Genomic DNA, 23,370 nt, shown 5'->3' with positions numbered 1-23,370 from the left:
TTCACTATATCTCCAACAATTGTTTCTGTCACTGGACTGGATCCTTGATATTGTATGCCTAGGAAATGCAAAAGGCACTTCACAAAGGAGATTGAAAAAGGACTTTTTATACAAAGTTATTTTTTTTAGAGAAAGAAAGAGGCTTCTAGCCTCCCTCTCTTTTCCTGGAATAAACTGAATGGTGCATTACTCGTGGCCTACGAATTATTAGCCCATGATCAAAACAAGTTCACCAAGGAGCAGAATGCTATTAAAATGGAAACTACTGCCTGTGTAATTCTGTTACAGAGGATAGTTGCAGTTAAAAGCCTTTTAGGCACAGGACTGTTTACATCCTTTCTCTTGATGAGAATATTCTCAGATATCATATTAAATGTAAATGGCTTCTTTTAATGGGTTGGATCTTGACATCAAGCCATTTTGTAAGTGCCAACTTTGAGGTGCTGAAAGGTGACAGCATTTTTTAATTGTCCCTCTGTAATCACGGGCTCCTTGTGCTGAAAAGAACTATGATAGAAAGAAATATGAAGGACCACATTTCTTGAATCTATCTAATATCAGATCAATAAACTGAGTGTTGAAAGAAAAAAATCACCCAAGCAAATATGAAAGCCTGATTTTAATGCAACTTATAGCATTTGGGGTAAAAATAATTTAAAAAGTAGCAGTCTTGCCTCTTGAACAAGGTCCTCACCAATTTATCTTACTCTTCCTGAAAGATATAGTTTCTCCTTAAGCTATGCAATGTTCTCAGCCTACAAACCAAGGAAATCTAGAGGGGGAGGGGGGAGATAAATAAAATCAAGATGGTGCCCATAACCATGCAATTGAAACTTACTTCTCTTTTAACTTATGTGACAAATACATTCAGTCATTCAGCCCCACAACATTTTTGACACCTCTCCCCCGCTTACGAACACCTCTGCACTCAAACCACTATCTGTTTCCACTTTTTCCACAGTCTCTTCCTCTCCAAGAAAGTATGTGTTGTTGAAACTTTTTGCAAAAATTGAATCATCCTTTGCCCGAAGGGGGCCTTTTGATCTTGGGACGTTTTCTTTTCCTTCAGGGAATCCTGCTGCCAGTGCTTTGTTCCTAGGAAGGTAACATTTTGATTTCAGTGCACCAGGAGTGGTGGTGTCAGGACCTGCATGATCCAACACTAAACAAAAGTGTTGAGACAGGGCACTTGTGTTCAGCAGTTTAAAAGAGCTGAAAGCAAATGTTTGGATCAAATGTGAGCAGTAAAACTTGATACCACACAAAAGCCCTTATTTCCTATGCAGAGACACTAAAGCCTAAGAGCTATCTACCTAAACCCTCTTCTCCTACTGTAATGGTAGAGGATCTGTTGTGGTCTTGAGCAGCAAACCTTGCCTCTTAACCTTGCAGTGAATCTTGGCTTTGCTGATATATTGCTTGACCATTCCTTGGACAAATTGCTTTTTAAGCATAGCTGAAGTATGGTAGCTATTTTGGCTTTTCTCACCTGTCTGTTGCAACCTCTTTCTATGTCTTAGCAGTTGGGCTGGCTTGATAGCAGCATGTCTCTTACTGCATCCTTCACCAAGCAGCCACTGAGGTTCTAATCCAATTTTTTCAAAGATGTGTGCAATAGTGATCAGTGGGGATTTAAATTATTCTGACACCTGCTGGAATCTAATTCTGCCAAATGTTAGAGATTTCAACAAATTCTTCTCTCACTCACAATAACAGTAGATCTGCTATTCTGAATTTAATCATTACCAAGGACTATTTTGTTGAAAAAGTGAAAATAATTTATTCCTTGGGGGAAAGTTATTGTATTATCCTTGAATTTGTAATATCCAGAAGAGGAAGAACAATCAGACTTGCATACTGGACTTGAGTAGAAGAGATTTTCATGAACTCGATGTGAAAATAAATTAGTTCTAATGACTTGGAATCCTGAAAGATGGGGAAGATTATGAAGTAAGCATGGATGCATGGAGGATTATGAAACAATCCTCATGATAAAGGAAATTGGAGAAGTCTAATGAGATTGGTGTCAGGGTTCTGACCAATGCCACAATTAAATGATGAATCTCAATCCGAGGTTCAAAATAAATGCAGTTATTTATTAGAAGTATCATGTCGGTACGATCCAAGTGAAGCCAACTCTGATTCACGCCTTGGCTCTGACCTTGTTTCCCACTCCCCCCAGGTGTGTCATCAGTCACATTCCCCAAGGAAGCAATTTCGCAGGTTGTAGAAGTCCCTCCTTCTGGCCATTGTGGATCTCCATGGAGATGTCCTTGACATTTGCTGACTGGAATGTGTTGTGTTTTGATTGAGGTGCAAACTCCTCAATACAGCTGCGAGGCTCAATTCCCCATCCCCCTGCCTATGGCAATTGAAGAGCAGGTCGGGAAGGCTTCGCGAGTTGACAAGTGGTGTGTACAGATGAACATTCATCTAAAATACTGATGTGTGAAAAAAGACACATACAGGAAATGCAAGAATATCACAACCAAAGAAGAATCCAAAGTTATCTTCAGAAACTTCATGGATTCCACCAGAAAACCTAAAGCTCAGAATGAATTGAAGTCTGAGACATAGCACCAAAAATAACAAAAAAAATGATTATTTAGATATGTTGAAAACAAAAGGAAAGCCAAAAGAAGTGTAATCCATTGTAGAAAAAGATGGTAAAACAGCAAAAGATTATTGTGAAAAGACAGAATTTATCTCCTTGTTAGGTCCTATTTTCATGAGAAAGGAAATAGAAACCTGACTAATCATTGTTGTGCAACTTGGGAAAGGAAAGAACTGCCACTTAGATTAAAAGAAAATTAAGAAAGAATTTAACTAATTAAATGAATTCAAATCTTCAGAGTTAGATGGATTGCATCCCAGGGTACTGAAGGACCTACCACAGATGATCCCAGAACTATTCCCAGAGTTCTTGAAGAACTCCTGCAGAACTGATGACATCAAAATATTGGATACAAACAAATATTATTTCTGTCTTCAAATTCAGGGGGGAAATGGAGTACCTGGGAAACAACTATCATCATGGTGTTGTTAGAATATTCATGACTTGGAGTGACATGGTAACAAGATCAGCCAATGAATAGGCATAGCAACTAAGTCAGCCAATGGGAGCTTAAACAGATCTGAGTCTGAGCTGAGAATCAAAACTAAAACTACTGTCTGCTCTGAACTCTGAAATGAAACTAATTGTTCTCTCCTGCTTGTGTTCTGCTTGTAACTTCTACTATGTTGAAAGAATTTACTAGTGTTATTGTGCATTTATTCATCTGTTAATATGTATATAAAGAAGTCAATGGATCCAGCTGAATCAATTATCTGTGTGTGTTTTCTGGATTTGATTTTTCTGCACAAATTCTGACAGATGTCTATGTTGAGCAAGATCAGTAGCATGTTTGTGAATACTCAGATAGACATGCTACAGTTAACAAGAGTCAACATGGGTTTGTACAAATACATTGTGCTAGACTAATGTTATTGTTTACTTGACTGTTATTAATTTAATTAAGAGAATGCCGTAGACATAGCATAGCTGAACCTCAGCAAAACTTAATACTTCATAATATTCTCCTTCATAAAATGATAGAATACAGTACCAATTTAACTTGGATGTAAATAGTTGGTGGAATGCCACATAGCTCTGTCCTAGGCCTTGTACCGCTCAGCATATTTATAGTCCATGCCTTTGATGAAGGAATATTTATGGAGTTTATAAATGAAACAAAGTTGTCAGTGGAAATGGCAGTCACAAAATATAATGAATTCTTCTTCACAAATTGATCCATTAAGTGCCCTTAGAACTTTTTATCTCCTAGTGACCATAGGAGTTTTCTCCATGGTGAACTATCCCTAACCTTATCCTTAAGACTTTCAACAGTGCATTCATTTTCACTGTAATGGGAGTCAATCCATCTTGCTCTTCTTTTTCATGCCACCTTTACCAGCATTAGAGACTTCACTAGAGGATTCCTTCAGTAGTAGATCCTGCACATTATAGTGGATTGGACTCTAGGTACGGCTAAAAAAAGATTGTTGTTTTGCTGTAACCCATATTCCTGTACATTCTAGTTTCTTCTTGGAATTATTTATAAAGCTACAGCCACAAAAATAGATTGCAAGTGGGGCAGTGCTGTAAGAAGGAATGCTTCTATTCAGGACACCAGCATCTCTCTTTCATTCCACCACCTCCTTCCCAAAACTTAGCCAATATTCCACACACATCAGAAATGTTTTCCCTCTAATTCTCCTAAACTAAAGCATGGTTATTGCCAATCCTACCTACATTCAAAGTACACTTTTTTGTACTGCTTTAACTGGATCTTTCTCAGTTCCATTTCTGGAAATGTTTAAAAATAGAAAATGATTTCTTTTGACTATGTAATGATCCTATCACCATTATTCTACCCTTTTTATATGGAGAGATAATAGAAAGCCCTAGCTGAATTTTTTTTTTTGAAACAGGGTTATATGGAAAGGGAAATTGTTTTTACCTCCTGCCCTTGAGTGATGCAGATCTAAATTTTTGCCATTCAGGATATATATTCCAATTTATATCAGATTCATAATAATGTTTGTTCAATAGTTGTTAAGGATTCAGGTATATGTATATGCATTTGTATTAACACACACACATATGTATAGATATGTATGTATCTATACATATATACATAGAGAGCCGAGGTGGCGCAGTGGTTAGAGTGCAGTACTGACTGCTGACTGCTAGTTCGGCAGTTTGGCGGTTCAAATCTCACCGGCTCAGGGTTGACTCAGCCTTCCATCCTTCCGAGGTGGGTAAAATGAGGACCCGGATTGTTGGGGGCAATATGCTGACTTTGTAAACCGCTTAGAGAGGGCTGAAAGCCCTATGAAGCGGTATATAAGTCTAACTGCTATTGCTATTGCTATGTATTTATGTATACACACAAACACACACAAACACACATATTACATTTTAAAATATAAATAGGCACAGAAGAGAGTATATTCAAGTTTCATCCTTTTTGTTGAACTTTTTGTTCATGTAATGCTAGACAACCCAGAAAATCCTTACCATAGCAACTACCAGTACTGTTAAAATTTTGCTACTTAGAAGCAAAATATGTAAATAATTTAATCTAGGCTACAGCATCTGGATCCTATGTGGCGAGATGCAGCCACTGGTAGTAGACCTTAACTTGCACAGATGCAGATTGTAGTTGAAGCAAAACTGGACATTGACTGTGCTGTCTGTACCATTACCAAAGAATGATGCATGTGTCACCGGTTTAATTAAGACTGGTAACCTAGTCTCTACCTCCTCTGTCTTACTAAAAAGCATTATGCAAAAATCATGATTGACTAAAGCCATGATCTAAAGGCCCATCCAATGATAATTCAATGATAGGAAATTATGACTTGAAATGTAACAGAAGCTAAATGTAAAAAGCATGATCTGACAACCAAAAGACAAAAATATATATTATGCAGTTATGATATTACATTAAAGTGAAGGTAGGTGATCAAATAATCAAACGTGGAAATAATGAATGCATGCAAGGAAGTAAAAGTTTTGATATAATTATGAATTAGCAATTGATTATGTGCCATTAGGTCAATATTTACTTTTAAGAACCTAAATGTCCTTGCATCTCTAGATGCATAAAAATAACAGGGCATGTGCTTCTCCAGTGCTCATACTACACTTGCACTGATATCAATTTTTGTACTAGTATTAGCTAGGACAATTTTACTTCATGCTGGTGTGTTGAGATACTAAATCTGCTCCAACATACAATGTTGCCAGGTTCTCTGCAGCAGCACTCAACATTCTCAGATGATAATTTCTGGCTTGTGTTTCATGGACAACATTAAATGCCCATTATAAGTCAATGGGCATTTAATATATACTATATTAGGGTACTCTGTAACCTAATAGATATAGTCTTTTACATGCTAACATTTTATGATTCCCTATATCTTTCCAATGTTCCTACCACTCCAGTTTTAAAATCATGCTCATAAACAAAGTTCCATAGGTTTTTTCCAACTGTTTATCCATCAGTACCAAAGGGATTGTCTCTGGTTTTGATTGTATATTATTGTATATTTTAAAATCTCTTCTGAATTACTGTAGGTATTTGAATCTATTTTTAAAGTTTTTTTAATGTCCAGCAAGCATGAAAAAACATTACCTCTTGTTCACATTCTCAGCATATATTTAAGATTCTTTTTAGACCATTTTTCTGGTGATAAATACCAAAATTGGTACACAATTTTGTAAAATTTCTCTTTTAAGATTGCAACCCAATGTGTATTTCAATCCTTCCGTCTACATAGACTCCCATACCCAAGGTTTTTAACCCATTTTATCATACTTTCACTTGTTCATCTTTTGTTTCAACATTGCATTTTGAATTCCATCTTACTTTGCTCAAAACCAAAAGCCCTTTTATCTATTTTGAGTCTTTCTAATACTTGTACATAGGAAAACCACTGACATGTACTATGTATCCTTCTGATATCAGATCTCTTTTGATTTTATTTTAAAATTTTCTTGGAAGAATTCCAATACACCACATGTTAACCTTTTATGCATAATTATCTTGTATAATATTCTTGTAGTGACAGCCGCAAAGGTATTTTCTGAGACATCCTAAGTTTACATCTATCCCATACTCTCTATATGGCATGTGTAGTAAAATGATTTTTGAAATCTACATTAACTTTAAATAAATAGCCATGCCAGCCAAATTAGAAGCATGCCCTTCTAATTCTAACAACCTCCTGTTTCTCAGCATCACTCACTCCTTCATCCAAACTAAGCAAGCTGCAAAATACAATTTCAAATCAGGTAGATTAAGCTTCCTCTATTTTTAATATCTTATAATACCTTGTACAGTTGGCAACATTCTGAAATAATGCAATCGGGGGGGGGATTATTCTTCTGGATGATGTGAATGAATTAAAGGGAACAAGAAGAAAAAGTGCAAAAAGGGAGGGGGCATTCAGAAATCCCAGAATGAATTAGAAGAGAATGAGAATATTTGTTTAGAAAGTAATCTGTTGATTTCAAATATGTAGTTTTCTATTCATAATAATAGTAGGAAATCTATATATATAAAAGCGAAAACCACTCACACCACATCACCAAATCTCCAAAACCTTAAAGCCTACAAACTTGAAATGTGGCCCGTATGTTCCATTTGGTTTCTAGGTGCTCGCTCAGAAAGGATTTTTTGAAATGACCATCAGATCATTAGTATTTCTTATACTATTATTAACATGCTCTGATGCTAAGGCATTCTACTCCCCCATCCCCACTGAAAAGATCTCTGTTCAAACTGCCACTTGGGCATGGCCAGCGCCTGACTCTGCCGGCCAGCTGGCTGTGAGTTTGGAGATGAGCCTGAGGAAGAGAAGGGGATAAGATAGGAGAAGTTTCTGTGGGGCAAGGCTGAGGGAGAGAAGGAGAGAGGAGAGGCTGATTGTAACTATTATTTTCAAGCTGTAAGTGTCAATTTATCAAGCTCAAATCACATAGTTTCATAGCGGAGCACGGGTATTCAGCTAGTAATAAATAAATCTAAAAGCACAATTGATTTGGGCATTTTTATGATGCTGAAGGACTGAAGGAATTGGCAAAAGATAGAAGAGTGATGAGTGTTTTGAATTTGAACAGATCATTTTTGGTAGGGCACGGTAGAAAGAAGATGCAGAATTTGTTTGATACAAAGTGAAGAGCAATCTATTGTATAGCACCATAGAAGTGTGTGGAGTTACGCTAATGGGAAATACAAAAAAATAATGCTTGGTGGAATGAGAACGTGAAAGAGCTTGTAAATGAGAAAAAATACATGTAAGAAAATGATTTCTGCAAACTACTATGAGAAAGAGATTACATTAGGCATATAAATGGAAAATGGAAAAAGATATAGTTGTAGAATGTGCTCAAAAAGAGCAAAGAATAGTTAAAATTAAAAGAGGCAGAGACAATTCAGGGCAATTTTGGTGGAAAGAAACTATCTTGGAAACGTATGAAGAGAATTAATGCACCTCCAGCAGTTATGTACTCAAATTTAAAAGTGATGCAATTTAAAAGAAATGTTATCCAGAGGTAGGATTCAAGCTAGACACTGACACAAACCTAGGTAATGTCTCTTTATTTGCAAATATAAATTCCTTGCAGAGGAATTGTATCCTAGAGTATTGTAGAGAACCATATGACCTTGGAGAAGATAGATGGGGCTTTTAGAACAGCAACAGAAGAAATATACATTCAGCCAGGGAGGCAGGAAGCTATAAGAAAAAAACTCAGACTAGTTCCTCCCAATTCCCTGGGTTGTAAGAGGAATTCAAGGGAAGACACAGCAAGTGTCTTCCCTTGCAAGATGCTATTACTGGAGGCCATTCAGTAATGTTTAGTCTTCGTCTGGAATATTTTCCTGATCTAGCTATCTTGTAAGGCTGTCAGATACTAAACAAATTAGTTGTTTGACTAAAACTTTATAATCTTTAAGAAATGCCAGAAATCTGGTGAAGTGACACATGATAAGGGCATGTGTTATCCCTATTTTATAAAAGGGAAATGAAGAATTCCAGGATTTGCAGACTGGTCAGTCTGATCTGAATAACTTAGGGGATTTTAGAGCAGCAGTGTTAAACTCAAGGCCCGTGGGCCGCATGAGGCCCACAGGGTACTTAGATCTGGCCCACAGGGCTCCCCTAGAAACAATGAAGGACTGGCCCATGGTGCCTCTGCCAGCAAACACAGAGCTAGGGAGGGTCGTACGAGGTCCTCCTGAGCTCTGTTTTCATTGCAGAAGGCACTGCAGGAGGCCATCACAGCTGAAAACGGAGCCTGGGAGGGGTGCCCTCAGTGGTGGGTTGCTAATATTTTTACTACTGGTTCGGGTGCGCTCCCACAGGAGCATGGGCAGAAGCGTTCTGCATGCGCAGAAGCATCCAGGTAGGTGGGTGGAGCCTCCTGCCATCCCTATTACCAGTTTGCCTGATCTGGGCCGAACCAGAAGCAACCCATCTCTGCCCCACATGTATGATGTCGAGCTGGCCACGCCCATCCTGGCCACACCCACCCAACCCCCAAGGTCAAACACAACCCTGATGCAGCCCTCAATAAAATCGAGTTTGACACCCCTGTTCTAGAGCCACAACATAAAGAGCTTGTTTGGTAACTGATCATGACTTTTGAAGCCATGCTAGACTTTTTCCAGGAGAATTTCTTTAATTATTATTTTTAATTCAGGAGATGCATCTCTTTCCAGTAAAATGTTTAGCAATGTATCCCATGAAATTAAGTGGATACATAACTAATTTTCAAATTATACTCAGAAGTGCTCATTAATAAATCTTCATCATAATGGAACCAGATAACAGATAAGATGTCAAAATGTTATTGGTAAGGGAGAGAAATTGGCCAAATGTAATAGGATGAAATTAGACAAAATGTCAAGCTAATTTAAGAGACAAAATTACATACAGCATACAAAACAATCCTTATTGTTTTATGTGCATAACACATAGTAAAGAAATCAATTTGTTCTCAAATCAAGGAAAAGCAGATTAATCCCAAGCTCTTAAACTCACCAGAAGGTAGATAAAATGGTTTCAGGAGACTCCAGCCTACCAGCTAGCTATTTACTTTTAAAAACATTTATAGATTGCAAGAGTAAAATTGAATCAGAGTTAGGACCCACTCCAGGTCATAGTCTCAGGGTAAGAAAAGCCGTAAGAAATAAAAGCAAGGCCAGAAATATTTGAACAATGCAGGGGATCCACAAGATATGATCAAGATAGCAGCTGTGATAGTGTGATCAAAAATTTCCCTAGGTTTTTATGTGTGTTCACATAAAACACACATATTGTTTGAAACAATATCTCTCCTCCATCCTTGATAATTTTATCCAAACTCTAGGTGTCTGAGAGAAACATATTGTCATCATTTGTCCCTTGAAAATAGTCTGAAGTTGATAAGATTATATCATGGATGAAAGAAATACAAGCTGAAATTGTAAATGATTAACTGCAACTTTTAATTAGTGAGACAAATCAGAGAAATTAAGATCGAAGAGTGTGAGCCTTTATCTTTTGAAACTAAGGGATGAATTTTAAATATACAAAAATATTCTTTTTCTTCCAAAAGTAAATTGTAGCATTACTGTCTTAATTTTCTCTCAATAGCTTTTCTGACCTACCGGTACCTGATAAAAGGATCGACAATGTTACTTTTCACATTTATTTATATTTAAATTATGAATTATTTTAGGTATATGATACGTCTATACATAGGTTGCATTACATCCAAGTTTTTAAGATTTTAAAAAAGTTGTAGTTCTACAAATATTAAGCAGGGAGTAAGTTTCATGGAAATATTTGGCTCACTTAAAGACTAATATAATATAATATTATGTAATATTATTGTTTCGGCTGTAAAAGCTTTGTGACAAAACATAGGAACAACAGTTTATATGCCTTAGAACTGCAAAATAAAGTGCATCAGTTTTATTCAGTGAGAATTATTTTGTATACTGACAGTGACAGATCTCTAATTGAATGCTTTAGGTGTTCTTGCTTCAAAATGTTAATTTGATTCTTGAAAAAAGCCATATTTCCTACTAATCAGAAAATGGAGTATGTTTTGCTTTGGTACAGATTTCATGATATTTTAGAGTAACAAAGTTGCATTATTTGATACTTCTTTAATTTGATAATACAATAAGGTCTTTTTTGTAACCCAGTTTTTATATATTTATTATTTATATTGAGATGTTTAATGTATTTTTTTAAAAAAATTTCTCTTTGTTGTCTTATTTTGGATTTTTTTCTGTTTTAATGACATTTGAAAAATTCATTAACTATTTCTAATATGTCATTGTGTATTTCACTGTTTATCTTTTGTATTTTTGTATTCAGGTTTGTGTTTCTAATATTTCTATAAAATAGAATAAAATGGAAGAATTAAAATAAAAATATGAATTGTCCAGGATGTACAACTATATTAACTGATTAATATTTCCTAGAACTATTGAGCTATATAGTATTTTATTATTTATTTATTTATATTTATTTATATTTATTTCTATCTCATCTTTATTATTTTTATAACTAGGTTATAAAGCAGTGTATGCACATGAGACTATTTTCCCCACAACAATAACCCTGTAAGGGGTGTTGGAATGAGACTGGTCCAAAGTCACTCAGCCAGCTTTTGGCCAAATAGCCCCCCAAAAGTGGGGGATAGTACATATCCCCCACTTTTAGTTACACCCTACTGCAATCTCAATTGTTTGTTTTTTCTCAGTATAATGACAGGCAGGGGAAAAAAACCTCATTGTTATCCCTAGATTTGCTGTACCAGACTGGATCAATATTTTACTTTATGTGTTACCATGCTTTCATTTCCCAAAGGATCTCAAGGATATGGGGCATTTGTTGCAAAACATTTATAGTATAGGAGGGTGGTTAACCCTTCTCCTAAGCAATTATTCTTCCCTGCAAACTGTTCATTTCCCTCCAGGACAATGTGTGAAACTAATAATTGTAAACCTAATCTTCCAGATCCTCTAATTCAGGGCTGTCGCCGTTTAGTGAAGGGGAAAAAAGTCCTGATACATCACGTGATGATGTGAGTTTGACACCCCTGCTCTAATCATCTAGATAACAATTCAACTAGTACTTCTGGGGCCCAAAGGAGAAGGACATAAAAACAAGAATCCTTCTCTATTAGCTATCTTTAAAACCTGGCAGTGTGTAGCCTTAAACACTTGTGACCAAAAAGACCCAAAATAGTTTTGTGGCCCGAAAGTTAGAAAATTAGGTACGAAGGGACATGTCCCAGATCCAAACCCTACTCAACCATGAAGATCCCTACGTAACATTGTATCATTTCTCTGTGTAGAGAGATGTATGTGTATGTAGACACACACACACACACACACACACACAACCCATGATTCATTGGGTCATTCTTCTTTCCACTTATAACACGGGTTGCACTGTTTCTTCTCCCTTCATCATGACCCTCAAGAATGCCCCAGTGAAGCTTTCTCCTTGGCTTACCCACAGAACTCTCTGCCACTTTGCTGGAGGGTGGGGTAGGGGAACAAAGGGAGAAGTGAACCACAAGGAAAAGGGTATCCACTTTTCTCCATTCTAATATGTGCCCAAGGGCTCCCTCTCCTCCATGAAGGAATGGACTTCTCAACCAGCCCTTCCGTGCCAGCAAAAATCCCAGTTACTCCCTTGTCATTCCTCCTTCCACGTATAATATAGGCCCCCACCATTTGTTCTCACCTCACAGTCCTCACAGAAGCTCTGGTGAGGCTGCTGCTATCACTGCTGCCTCTCCCCCCCCCAGCTGATCTGTGGAACTACCTGCCATTTTGTGGTGGGGAGGGGAACACAGGGAGCTTTGGACCACGAGGAAAATTTTACCCCCATTTTTTATTCCATCCTATCAAGGAGAAGGCAGGCTCGTGCATTGACCACTGGCCTCTCTCAGCCACCCCTACTTTGCCTGCAGGAATCCAGGTCGCTCCCTCATTCTTCTCTCACCAGCCACTATTATTCAAGAGATTTCAATTTTTAGCTTCAGTTCCAAAGCATCCAATGTCTGCTTGTCCAACTGTTCTTGCTGCCAGCTGATTGGGTATAGGGGTCAGAAGGAGGTGGGAAAGAAGGTAGGAATGTGCCCATCTCATCTTTCCTTGTGCCACGTGATCTATGGGTTTCTGGGAAGTGTAGGCAGAAGGCATGGGGGCAGTGAAACAGATACAACTTTGCCAACATTCAATCCCATGGGAGTCATGGGTCCCTATCAGCCCTCTCCCCAAAATAAACAAATAGGAAACAGGACTAGATGGAATGAATTCTACTTTATCATAAGATTATACTAATAGAATCTTGCAAAATCTGAAGGCATGAACTTTCCTGCTTGAACCATTAAAGCAGGACCTTCCTGTTGTTTTTTCTTTTCCTGTTAAGCTACTATGGACTCCTTCCGTTCTTTTCTAAAACAGCATCTCTTCCCCTTTTCCCCCAAGGCAATTCACACATTTTATTACAGTTTCAGATTTTGGACATATTCTATATGTTAGCTTATTTAAGGTATGTTGATTCAAAAATTATTGCTCTAGGATGCACTGTTTTGCCCAATTGATGCTTACAAAGTATCAAACATACTCTGAGGCTACACACATAAACACAGGGCCACATTTTGTAACAGGGGACCTAACCATGCCATTGAGAAAGAACGTTGGTCCTTACCTGAATGTCTATTCTCTGTAGCGTAAGTGGGAGGGGATATAACCGGGTTTGCGACAGCCTGATTGGTCCACAGCCTGAGGGATTTTTCTTTAATATCACCTCCTTTCCCTCCTGGCTCCCAGTTTCCCTCAGTCTTTTGGTCCAATCACTTGGCTCCAAACGAGGTTTCTCAGTACTAGTGCTTTAAGAGTTTCTGTTTCACTAAAAGAGTAAAAATTGGCTGCTTGAAATTGGACAATCTAAATTGTAAGTAAATTCGGAGCTACAGGAGAAAAAAGTCAATTAAAAATGAAATACAACCAAACAGATATTAATAAACCTTCTCTAGTGTTTGCCCGATTCTTTCAAGGTCATTAAGTGGCCATCATTGTAGCTTGTTGCTAAAAATTCCATAACATTATTCAGCAAACACAGATTTTTCACGTATTATGGATTTTCCTCCAACTTAATCAATGGAGGTTTTGCAGGAGAGCAGTAAGAAAGCCAAGGAGCGTAATGGCGAACCTATGGTAATGCATGTTTTTTTTGGCACGTGGAGCCAAATCTGAGGGCATGCGAGTAGTTGTCCTATGTCAGCTCAAGTGCGCATGCGTGCGCTGGCTAGCTGATTTTCAGGCTTCCAGAAGGAGCAGGGAGGCCATTTTTGCCCTCCCCAGGCTTCAGGAAAGCCTCAGGAGCCTGTGGATGGTAGAAAGGGGCCCAATGAGCCCACTGGAAGTTTGGAAATGAACTTCCAGTAGGCTCATTGGGCTGTTTTTCATCCTCCACAGGCTTCGGGAGGCTTTCCTGAAGCCTGGGGAGGGTGAAAATGGCCCACCGGAAGTTGGAAAATGGGCCATTTCCAGCCTCTGGAGGCCCTCGGGTAGGGGGGAGATCATTTTTGCCCTCACCAGGCTCCAAGTAAGCCATGTGCACATGCACAGGGGGCAGAAGGGGTGGGGTCACACACATATATGCACAGGTGGGCACAACACGGGGGGGGGGGGGAGAGGATATTTAATTATGGGTGTGGGCATGCACATGCGCTTTTGGCACCCGAGGAAAAAAAGGTTCGCCATCACTGTTTTAGGCTAAACTGGGAAGTGAAGAAGAGAGAAAAGACAACAGAAAATTATATTCACAATATTGCTAGTAAAAAAAAATAGAAGTGTTTATGTACTGTAGTTATTTGGAGGCGAGAGAAACTTGAAGATCTTTACTTTCACCTTATTTTGGAAAAAGAAAATTTGCTTTCATGGGACTCTTGCCTTAAAAGTTCCAAAGTAGCACTTTATCTCAGTGATATAACAACTGTTGTGAGTCTCTCTAAGCACCTATGAAAATTTACTGGAGAAGGAAACATTGCAGTAAATTGCAGCTGCACACACAGAGACTGACAGATGCTTGCCATTGAGAGCCACGTAGTTCTGTATCTGGATGTGGAAGCTCAATATCCAAGCACAGCTTGCCTTTGGCAAAAGCCCCAGGCACTCTGGAAATTAACGTCGTATGAATCACTGAATGGTTCCCTCTACTGCAAGTTATTAGCTTTTCATCTTGGGTTTGTGCCAGAGATTTACAATGCTTTTTCAGTATACTTAGTGTTTGGCAGGTGAAACAATCTCTTTCTTGCTATCAGCAGACTGTTTCTTCCACGGTGCTGCACACTGTTTTCTCTTACTACATAGTAACATTTCCCAAGAATTCTAGCCTTGTACAAACACTTCTACTGCATTGTTATTAATCTCATAGGGATAGTTTAATGTAATAGATCAAGCACAGAACTCCACAATTTTAGACATGTTTTTTTCAGGTACAAGTTCACTTACATCAAAGCAATTCGCTCACAGGTGAAGAGTTGCATTCATATTAATAATTTCAGCATCATAATCTATTGGTTTGCAGAATGGATATGCATCATCTTTATACATAACCACAATCTTGCATTTCATAATAACAGAAATTAATGTGGGAAGTTTGTAAAACTTAAGATGTTTTCAATCTATTTCATGGTAATTATTCAATTTGTTTTTCTTTAGTTATGGGTTTCACAAATACTTGCCGGGTTCATCTACTGTGCTATATATAAAGCCAATGACTTTAGTTTAAATGTTTTATTAAACCATGCTTTGAACAAGCTATGTGTATGTACTATTGAACCACAATAGGTGGATTCTTTCAATATTAAAAACAAATAACAGCAATGTATCTGAATGAAGTCACTCTATAGTTCTCAAATAGAGGCTGGGATCATATATCACACCAAATAAATCAATTAATCAATTTTACAAATCATAATAGCATACTAGATGTTAACCCAGCCAGTAGGAACCTACATAAACAAGTAAATTGAGCATCTTGCAAAGTTAAGGCAAAAGAGACTAGAGTCATCAGCCTCCTTCCCAGATAAAACAAGAGCTAGTAATAGTTTGAGGGCACTAGTTGTAATAGTAGCAGAGTTACAGCAATAGCAGCAAAACTAGTCAATGGAAAGATGATCTTAAAGTATAAGGCAAATTGATAAGGGAAAAGATTTATCCCCTGGGCAGATATCTAGATTTAAAGTCATGTAAACCTGTGTAGCTAAGTAACAGCACTTGGAATTATGTTCAGAAGCAGATCAGAAGGCAATATTGTCTAGAACAAGCAAAGATGCCAAAATGGTAACATGATGACATCAAATACAAAAATACACAATTATGTAATATTGCCCTGATATTGGATAAAAAACAAGCATACAAATCTCATTTCATTGATGACTTACCTATATACATGTTGTCATTTGCCCCACTTGCACTTCCCTGTGGGGACATCTCTATGCAGTGTAATTCCTTATGCACTAGCCAGATGTGCTACCAATAGTTTTGGCAGCATGACTATTATTATGAGAAAACCCAGGAGTAAAAACACATCACAAAGCACACAGAGCCTTTAGACAATTAATAATGGTTTTTATACAACCATATACAGGTAAATAAATCCCTTACCACTCAGCTACGGACACAAGGAGAGAAATGAGATACACGATGAGAGAGATACCCTAGGAGAGAGAGACATGCCTTCTCATGGCCTCCCTTAAATAGACACCAGTAAATCACATGTGTGGACTCCACCAGTCTTAAAGAGGCCTGTATTGCTGAATCATCCTCACTGCATCAGCTTACAGTTTACAACCTTACATCAGCTGGCAGCTATTAAATCCTCATACCTGACAAAAAGCACCTTAGCAATATACTGATCATACATTGAATTGTTTCCAATTTTTTAAAAGTAATGTTCAAGGGTGACCCCAAACAGAGCATGTTATGACAGTTTAATCAAAAAGTTGAGGGAAACGTAAAACTGACTTCAAAAGAGTTTGAGCCATTGAAAGAAATTTGGTACAGCTCTCCAGTGACCAGTTAGATCAGTTCTACAGGCTATGAACTTAAGTTTTGGCCAAGAGTGCCATAACCCTAAGAAGCTATTACCTCTTTTTTATGGACAACATATATAGTCATCCCTGCCATTGACCAGGTGACTGAAGGCCACTCAGTCTGCCCTCCTTTACTTTTAGAAAAGGTGTGCCATCACAGATGGGTTTTTGATTGCAGCAGGATACAAATATGTTTAAATAAATAAATGAAGGGGGAGACCAACATAACTTCATACAATTGCCAAAACAACAGCAGTTGCCTGCCAGAAATTAATTGTGCCATCAAATCATTTTAACTTCTAGTGACCACATAGCCTCTATGACAACCTAGCCCTAAGCTGGTCTGATCTTCCATCACCACTAATCTCTGTAAATGAGTCCACCTTGCTACTAGTCAACCTCTTGTTTTCTTTCTTTTCCACCTTTCCCAGCATTACAGCCTCCTCCAGAGACTTAGGTCTTGCATTTTGTGTCCAAAGGAGGATTTCAGTTTAGCCATTTGTGTCTCACGTGAAACTCTGGGTTGGTTTGTGCAATGATCCATTTGTTTGCTTGCTTGGCTGTCCTAGATATTCTCAGAATCTTCTCCAACACCAAAGTTCAAAAACACCAGAAATACTTGGCTCTAAATGTATATGTCTTGAATAAGTAGAATTAAGGGGAACCATCCATTGGCTAATCAGGTAGATGACCAAGGGCTGACTTATCTACACACATTCAGATGTATACCTGAATCCATTGATAAAAGAAGATAGAAGATGGAAGAAGAGGAAAAAGGGGGAGATAGGGGACAAGGAGAGAGAAAGAGAGATAGGAAGCCCTGAAAGGGTATGTGCTTACTAGCATATTATTTGATAGTTGCTTCTTTACATGCATTGGATTTAGGGACAATCTGAACAGAAATATTATGACACAATAACTTGTTTTCATCCTGGATATATGTATGTTTGGTGACAAAGCTGTCCAATATTTTCAGTATAGCAGTTATCCATGGTTATGCATCTATCTTAAGTTATAGTCAATAATTAATCAAGGAATTATCTATGCTTGATTTCCCTCTCTTCATTCTCCTGCATTCACCTAGTAATGATATTGAAAAAAGTATGCAACAAAGACGAGAGATTAAATGCTATGAACAGTTAAACCTAAAGAACACAAGACTAAAAGGAAAAAATACGGTAATTGAAATTCTGTCACAGAGGGAACTATGGGGATTTATTCTCAATAGTGCCAACAGCAGAGCAAAAAACAATAGATAGAAACTTTATCAAGAGATCCAAACTTGAAATAAGCTATGAAGCTAGCTGTTTCCTGAAACTGTGGATGCTTTAATATTGGAGGTTTTCAAACAAAGCTTGTTCAGACATTTACTCTTGAGAGGTCTGAAGATAGCTGTCTTGGCCAGGGGATGGAACTAGAAGACCTCCAAGGTCCCTTCCAAGCCTATTGTTGCAGAAAATGACAGGCTTTAGACGTCTCAGGATACAGGAAAGGTTTATTTGGCAGCCAGATTCAGAAAGCTAGCCCATGGCTATCATTGCAAGTTCTGAAAAGCCTTCATTATCGAAGCACACATTCTTATACATTCTCAAAGGCAGCGTAACACTTAACTCATTTCTTATTGGTTACCTTGAGGAGAAAGCCTTATAAGGAGATGGGGTCTTACTTCTCCTTTTGTTACAGGTATGGATTACGTGTCATTAACGAACTTTAATTGAACCTTGTGGTTTGGACTTTTGACATAGGGGCATTGACTAGAACATCTTGTCGTTAGAGAATGATGGCATTTCTTTTAAGCAAGTTTCTAACTATACTTTTTATGCCATGTCTTCATTCTTATATTTTTAATCCATATTTTATTCTACTTTACTATGATTCTATGGTCTCTAATGCAAAAGGCAAGATGCAGAAAATCACTGATATATTATTTCTCCATGTGAACTATACTGCAAAGAGAAAACAGTCAACATTAACTGTTAGCACCATTTTTTTTTCTTTTTACTCAAATATTTCCCAATGGCCATAGTACAATATCTAATTACAGCCTTCTTCTAGACCACAGGTATAATACAGCAAGTGGCAGTGAAACAATGACCATTCCATTGTTCAAAGTCTTGCATCAATGTCCATTGCATTTCCAATTATAGAAAATCAAGGTTCAAATGTTTCCCAGGTCCCTAGAGGCATTCAGAGCCTTCTATTTTGATAGGATGGCAGTGAGGAACTGAACCTGCCAAAGTCAGTAGTAAGAAGACCATGTTCTGCCACCATAAATGTTAGCTCTGTGTGAGGTTGAAGACTAGAATTCCTTCACCACAATTAGTTACTGGGATGGTGTCTATCCCCACTCTAGTAGCATGCAGGCCAGGGGTGGGTTCCTGCCAGTTCTAACCTCTTCTATAGAAGAGGTTCCACAAATCTACAGTGCCGTGTAGAACCGGTTCCAACTCCCTCCCCCTGCCCTTCTTCAAGATGAAGAGAAAGAGGAGGAATTCTGGGAGTTGAAGTCCACAAGTCTTATAGCTGTCAAGTTTGAACACCCCTGGGATTTTTTTCCAAAGGGTTAGATGTGCAAGGGTCTTGTAACTTGACAGCTTTAAGACTTGCATGCTTCAATGCCAGAGTCACATGGCCGGCAAGCCACTCCCACCCGGTCACATGACCAGCAAGCCACTCCCACAAAGTAGGCCACACCTACAGAAGAGGTTCTAAAAAAAATTGAAACCTACCACTGATGCAGGCCAGCAGGTATGCAGCCCACCTCCAGGCCATTTATTATGCATACTACGTGTATTGAACTTTTACAACCTGTTCAACTTCTCACTAGCTGGTAGTACACAGGAAACTCAACTTGATAAAAATTGATGTGGTATTCTATACATAACAGCCTCAGTTCTGAACAAAGGTTTTGAGCGCTAATAGGCTTTTGAACTAACCCAGAGATTTATGAAGTATCCAATGGCATCAATGTTTGATATGCTATTTCTGGGCATATGCCAGCTAAAGCTCCTGTATGAGTGGTATTTGACCTGTTGGCATCTACAAATGAGATGACAGGTCCTTAGAGAAGAAGGATGACCATGAATGATAATACCTCCAATTTCCCACCCACCCCCACCAGCCATGGCTGGCATAGATGCTGGGGAATCCATTCCATCCTGGCACAAGAAGAGGCAATGCAATGGTAGGATAGACAAGTATTGTACACTCCTTGGCTAAGATTTTATTAAAGGGCATAATGTTGTAGTTGGAGGAACAAATGATACGTGTATTCAGGAATTTCTGTAACATTCTTTGCTATTTGGGAAGGCTGAAAAGTAAGCTGGGCCTGGAAGACGAGGAATAAGTGTTGTAGGTAGGCAGTGTTTGGAAGGCATGAACTCCTGGCTGTCTGGTAGTTGCATGAATGAAGGGATAAAGTAGGTTTTTTTTTAAAAAAAAAACACTTTCTGCTCAATAGTAAAGATGTAGTTAATTAACTAGCAAAGACACTTACTAAAAACACACCATCATTTCAAAGTATTGACCGCCTCCCAATTAGTCACAGGAGCAGATAATATAGCAGTACTGATCATAATACATCTTGTTATGTTAGAGAAACTAAATCATTGATTTGGTTTACAAGCTACACTACATGCAATGCGTGAATGTAGCCATTGTGATTTCTAAACCATTCTAACCTATTGTTTTCTGCTGTAAGCCCAACTATTTTGTCTTGTGATCTGGTTTCTCAGACCTCTTTTGCCTTTTACTTAATTGGCAACCATGGTTTAAAGTATGTCTTTAGTGAGCTCAGATCCTGGTTCTCCTCTTGCCTTTCCCCAACCCACTTTGATAGGGAAGGTTCCTAGACTCCAAAGTGAGGATCAGCAACTATGCAAGTAGGCCCATCACAGTAAGAAGATAAAAGACAGGAGACATAAGGGGTAATGGGACAGATGAAGTGCAGCAGAAGCAGCTGAGCTGGGGTGAGCAGCTGGCCAGCTGGCTCCCATTTAGCAGCTGCTCTTGTGTCAGCTGAAGGAGGTACTGTAGCTCAGCTATATGCTGACCATGAATAGCAGAAGAGTGGTGTGCCGGTTGGCAGCTGAGGAATCAGGCTGGATTTCTGAAAAGGGGGGGCAGGGGGCTTGCTTTATGAAATGTTTCCAAGCCCAGCAGGGTGATTACAGTCCATTGACTTCTTGGTTATTTGTTCCCAACAAGCTTCTCTAATAGAGCAGTAGGATGAAAGGGTTAATGATAAAGGAAAGGTTTTTTTTTAGGCTTACAAGCTGCTGAATACACCATATAACTATGTGGATGTTCAAGCAGCTGACATCAATCAACTCCGATACCTTCAGCACTCACAGAACAGCTGGAAAAGAATGGATGGTTTGCTACAGGTGATTTACAGTCATGATGTGATCATCTTTAACTGCAAGAAGATTGGGCTGCATTTTTTTAATGTTGGTTTTTGTATTGCCTTTATTATTTTTATAAATAACTTAAGGCAGTGAACATACCTAATACTCTTGCCTCCTTCGATTTTCCCCACAACATCCCTGTGAGGTAAGATTGGCTGAGAGACAGACTGGCCCAAAGCCACCCAGCTGGCTTTCATGGCTAAGGCAAGATGAGAATTCAATTTCCTGGTTTCTAGCCACTAGACCAAATTGGGATTGTTGGAAGAAATGTCCTTCTGGGTTCAGTTCCAAGTGGGGAAAAAGACACTGGAAACATGGAGGCTTCTTGGAAAGATGGTTTAATGGTGGACAGGATCACATGACTTGAGCTCCTGAACAGAAAAGTGATCAAATGCTTCCAGATGTTGGGTGAAAAAGAAAAAGAGACAGAGATGCTGAAAGCCCCTGGTTTTATCCTCTCTGGGCTTTGAATTTGAGCTTGTATTCTGATTGGTTGTCAGACTCCCATGAGGCCATGCAGGAGCAACTCTGTAGGCTGCGCTTTGAGTCCAAGTTTGGTTTAGCATTGCTTCTTCCCAGGTGTCCTGTGGTGAGATGAGTAAAGGGCTAATACTCTCTTGCCTTAATCCCATCACCCTGGAGCTGAAGGGGGAGATCTTTGTTATGTAGAATAGACTGGCTCGGGCATTTTAATGGCCAATTGACAAAGGTGGGGGCTATTAAGATTGAGTTTGTTTCCTGCCTTAAAACATGTTTCTCCATTTCTGATCCAGGGAAATATAATATTCTGCCTTTTCAATATTTCCCAGGATATTTCATTTTTCTAGAAGAGGGATGGGTTTTAACTTCCTACAGAGTCATGCAGGTGATTGGTTTATGGCAACTACATTGGGGTTTACCTAGTAAAGCATGAAATAGTGCAATTTGGGAATCCAGTCAGCCTTGTAACAATATACATTTCCATACAACAACAAAAAGCTGAAACAAAAAGTATCAATAATTTATCAACATAGTTTGGGAAGGCTTAAGATGTATAGCAATGCATATTATACCTGTCTTTCCTCCAATGTCAAGAGAATTGAGCACCCAATGGCCAGTCAGAAGAACTATTAACACATTAAGGTTAAAGAAAAATGATAGGGAAGGAGTTGGGGAAAGCAGTACAGGGAATAAGGTGACTGAAAATTTACTAGCTCATAGAGCCTTTACAATCTGATGCCCTCCAGCTGTATTAAACAAACTCTCATAACCCCCATCCAACACAACTAGTGGTATTTTAAAGGATACCATTGTTAGTTGGCTGGCACTCTGAACATTTCTGTTGAGATAATATGCTATTTTTTGGTAGATCTTATTTTTCACATCAATTTAACATGGAACATCTGTTTTATTGGTTGAGTTTATGTACTGCTCCAAATCAAAACTGAAGAAGTATATTAAGCATTTATGTGAAAAAGTGCCTTAAGCATCAGCCCAAACATTATTAGTTTAGATTCAAAAAGGCTAAATCATAGTCTATCTAGCTAAATCTAGCTAATCAGAAGTCTGGTTCACACAAATCAGTTTATAAACCATTAATCTTGATAGGCTAGGTTTATACAACATGCTAGATTAAATTATGATTAAATGGCTTGTGGCTCAGTAAGACAACAGTCATTGTCCTAGTAGCAATTTATAACATCTTCTAGAGTCATCCAACCATTATTATGTTAAATAATTAAAATAATTTGTAAAATGAAGACAGACATATGGTTCAGTGATAGTTGTGTAATGCAATGAAGAAACTTTAAGGCCCATCATGGAAATGGCCAGTGTGGGACTTGGTTTTGATTTTACTTGTTAAATTGTCTCATTCTGGTGCCTTCCAAATAGGTTCAGATTGGGAAACTGGAATTGGAGTCCAAAAACGTATGGAAGATGCTACTTGGACAAGGCTTTTATAGAGTGCATTCAGAAAATGGAATTTCATTTCATCTCCATCTGACAACAGTAACAGAATCATTAGCTGGTTTTTTTTATTGCTCAGGTAGCCACAAATGCAACAGGTTCTACATGAGGATAACCTTGAAAAGTATCCAGAAGCTTCAATTGGTTCAAAATGCAGGCGGCCTTGAAGCTCATGTCTCATCTTTCCTGAGAGAGCTGCATTGGCTGCCAGTTTGCCAGGTCCGATTCAAGGTGCTGGTTGCCACCTTTAAAGCCCTACGTGGCTTATTCTACAACAAAGCAAACCATTTATGGTTCTGCATAATTTTTGAACCAATCTTGAGCTCTGCAGAGAAAGAATCAAGGCTAGAACAA

This window comes from Thamnophis sirtalis, unplaced genomic scaffold, assembly GCF_051295495.1.
Source record: "Thamnophis sirtalis isolate CommonGarterSnake01/CBP01778 unplaced genomic scaffold, rThaSir2_p1.2 scaffold_1, whole genome shotgun sequence".
NCBI classification, from domain to species: Eukaryota; Metazoa; Chordata; class Lepidosauria; order Squamata; family Natricidae; genus Thamnophis; species Thamnophis sirtalis.
This window is presented reverse-complemented; position numbering follows the sequence as displayed.